Source organism: Octopus bimaculoides, chromosome 5 (genome assembly GCF_001194135.2).
Source record: "Octopus bimaculoides isolate UCB-OBI-ISO-001 chromosome 5, ASM119413v2, whole genome shotgun sequence".
NCBI lineage: Eukaryota > Metazoa > Mollusca > Cephalopoda > Octopoda > Octopodidae > Octopus > Octopus bimaculoides.
The window spans coordinates 58,980,551-58,984,663 of NC_068985.1; positions in this window are offsets into that span (position 1 = coordinate 58,980,551).

The following is a 4,113-nucleotide window of genomic DNA, read 5'->3' on the forward strand; positions in this document are numbered from 1 at the left end:
TATATATATATATATGGGATATGGCACTTTGGTCTAAAACATGGTCTAAACCAGTTTAGTCTATGACAATTTGGTCTAAAAGCATTTTTGTCTAAAAACACTTTCGTCTAAGCATTTTCCTCTAAAAACTAAAAGGATTACTAGAGTATAGTTATTTAGATCTTTTACATTTTTTTAAGATTCTATAGACAAAATAGTTATTAGACCAAAGTAACTTTAGATAAATATATATACACTCACCTAGTTTATAATTATTACATCAAATAGTGGTGTACTGGACTTTAACGACAGAATAAAAATTGTGCTCTTACCATATATCACAATCTATCTTAACTTTTAAGAGCGTATTTCTAACCTAATTGAATAGGCTGTCATATTCCTTGAAGTGGTATGAACATAAGTGTATGGACAAAGGACTATTTACATAGGTCAGATAGTCAATGAATCAACTCTAATGCGTTGCCGAACACCTTTCTTAAGGGATTAGTCTGACTACACATGATTAAGCTCTTAAATTGATACATAAAAGTGATGGGATGTTCTCGGATAGGTGATCTACTTCAAATATAATAATACATTGGCTTGCAGTAAAACCCCGCAGAGAGCAAGTTGGGCAACTATTTAAGTTTGTTGTTTATATTTATTTTTCTGGTAATCAATAAGTAAACATCATGTAGTTAATCACTTAATATGAATTTTAAAATATACACATAAGAATGAGATGGAATACATAGGGTTTGCGTTTATAAGAAAACTCAATTAATGTTATTGACTGGTTGAAACATTGGAGTGCATCTTCGTTTCTGATATAAGGGTATAGGTAACAACTAGACAGTACTGTCCCTAGTTCTTCGTTCATAGTGTCGGTTTTCATGGCGTACAACTGGCCGCGAAGATACCCTCCTTGAACCGGATACTCTCTGCCCCAAGGCTATTCATTTACAGCTGAGTAGACTGGAGCGACATTGAGTGAAGAGTTTTAACCAAGAACACAACCCCGTCTCTCAATCGAAACTACGATCTGGAGATAGCGAGTATATCATGACCGCTAGACCACGTACATTTCCGATCACAGGAAACGAATATATTTTACATTTCATGAAGGCTATTACTTCTGCACGGATATGACATTGGCAAGTCTCTTAACCTTTCTTAACCTTTTGGGGGTCGTTAGGGCGCTGCAGTTATGCATCGTATTCTGGCCGAGAAAGCCTGGCGGAACCCATCCCACTCTAGGATAAACTCATTTCTACAGCTGAGTGGACTGGAGCAACCTGAAATGAAATGTTTTGCTCAAGAATACAATGGATCACCCGCTACAGGAATTGAAACCACAATCTTACGATCGTGAATCCATACCCTAACCACTAAGTGATGCGCCTCCACAAGTGGTACTCATTTCTACAGCTGAGTGGAGTGGAGCTCCGTGAAATGCAGTGTTTTGCTCAAGAGCACAACGCATCGCCTGATCAAGGAACCGAAGCCACAATCTTACGATCGTGAGTCCAATAACCTAACCATTAAGCTACGCACTTCAACTTTTCACAGATATGCAATATGTAAATGTTCATGTTATTTGTGTATCATATCATCCATGGCATTCATAAATGATACAGGTTGAGATGGCCTCTGCAGTACTATTGCTATGTTTATGAAAATGATACTGGTACTTTTGTAAATCTTCACAGGCAGGCATGTTTGTGTGGATATACATTGCAAATGCATGTGTAGATATTTGGTTGTATATGTGGGCATGCTTTTAATCTACTGGTGATGCAATCCACTTACCAATTTGTTTACTGGGGGTTCGATCACACGGTATAGCATCTTGCATGTGTTTCTTCTATCAATGGTTATGGTTCACATAAAGTATGTGAGAGAATATGAATAAAAGGAAAATGTTTAGAAGTGTTTGGTAATTTCAAAGTTCCTACGTGAGAGACACTGTAAGGCTGATGCTGAGAGAATATTATATTAAGCCAACGTGTGATTCTTGGATACCACACTAATATAATACGGTGAATGAATAAGTGCAATACATATCCATACCTTATAACTTGTCTTTATTCTTATATATGGAGTAGATGATACAACATTTTACAACTAATTCAATGACCTTATCATAATAACTGTATGATAATCTATAAATTTATGTATGCATGTATACATACATTCATTAATACATACATATTTATACGTACGTTGAAGAAATACGAGCCTCCCGACTCGGGTCTTACGCCAATGCGATCGTTAGGTGAAACTAACATGACTGGGTGTTGATGGTGTATATATATATCTGTTGATATATGATGGTCGTATGGTACTTTAACTATTTCATTGATTGAGTGTTGAGTGTATGGCGTGGTGTTTATATTTCATGGAACTGTAAGTATACAAATTTGTTTCTGGTTGAGGTAGCTGTTTATTTGTATGATCATTATTTTCTATTATGTTTTTCCTTTTTTATCTTCGAGTCAATTTAGTCTCTGCGTATGTAAGTGAAGAATATTACAAGTCCATGTTTTGAATGATTTTATCGGAAACAAGTTTGTATACTTTTATGGCACTGTGGATAATTGTGAGATAATTGAGATTCAGTTGAAATAGGTACTTAAGTTGAGGCACCATGTCAGTCCGCTATTATCCACACGATGGAAGGTGAATAAAAAGTAAAATGTAGCAAGGATGTCAACGCAGTAGTGCATTACGGCCGTTTCAGGCAGCTCTATTTAATCAAACAAGGCAAATATTACATCAATTTGAAATACACGCCATTTTCGCATGAATAATATAGGTTTTCAACATACTCCATTATAATTCTAAGCAAATATTTCATCAGAACGAGAAAATGAAAGAATTACATGCTGTTATTTCTGTAGCAGAACAAACTTAGAGAAGAACTAACCCAACTATAATCATGAGAGGCAAAAGAGAATAACAATAGGGGTCAGGGGATGGTAATATAGCTATAATTTTTATCTATCTCCTTATCACAATCAAAATATCTAGTGCAGAATTAAAACCCCTGGAAACTGATAGTTAAGTTCTAGCTGATGATCATTAGTTAACTGCTACTAGATACTCTCCCAAATCTTAATTTACTATAGTTATAAATTCCCTATGAGCACATAAAGAAATTAAGCTCAGAAGTCAATAAGGTAGTGGTAAATGACCAGAAAAGGAAGGGTAGGGTTGACATAAACCATTTTATTATCAATTAAAGGGGCCCAAAATAGAAAGCAAAAGACTTCACAATGATATCTAAATGGGTATTAAGGGCACGGGAGTAGAAATATAACCAACATATAGCAAAATCTAAATATTATTCTATTTTTATAACAAAAATTTAAATTTAAAAAAATTAGAAAGGGATATAAGGACCAGGTTAGATAAGGAGGATATATATACCAATTTAGGCCTAAAAAAGTAGATTACATTTATATAAAGAAGAAGCCTCGTAATACTTCATCGTAGCAAAATTTTAGGTGGTATTGATAAAACCATTCAGGCAATGAACCCAAATTACATTCAGAATTCATCCGAGAAAGAAGTAGGCATTTTCTCTTGACTGAAAACGAGGGATCAAAGGCAAAAAATGAGATCATTGCTTCTATAATAGATAAACTTATTAAAAAAATATAATTATATCAAAAATTCCATCATCTTAAAGGATATAATGATATAAGAAGATATAAAAAAAAATATGGCATATATATACATATATATTATGTATAAAGAATATATTATAATTATAAAATGTAATTATAAATAACCTAAAGAATATAAATGTAAGTACCACACTGTGTTATATCTTACCATGTTTAACTGCAGAGCGAAATTACATCTCTGCAAATCATAGAATGTTACACCAGTATATACGAGGGTAAACAGGTATACAAAATGCAACATTTAATAATATAATATAATGTAAACTAAAAGAATAAATAGAATACACGAAAAATGAAATGAGGAAATGGATATACATATGTTGATACACACACACACACATACACACACACCCACACACACACGGACACACACACACACACACACACACACACACACACATATATATACATATATATATATATATTTTATATATATATATATATA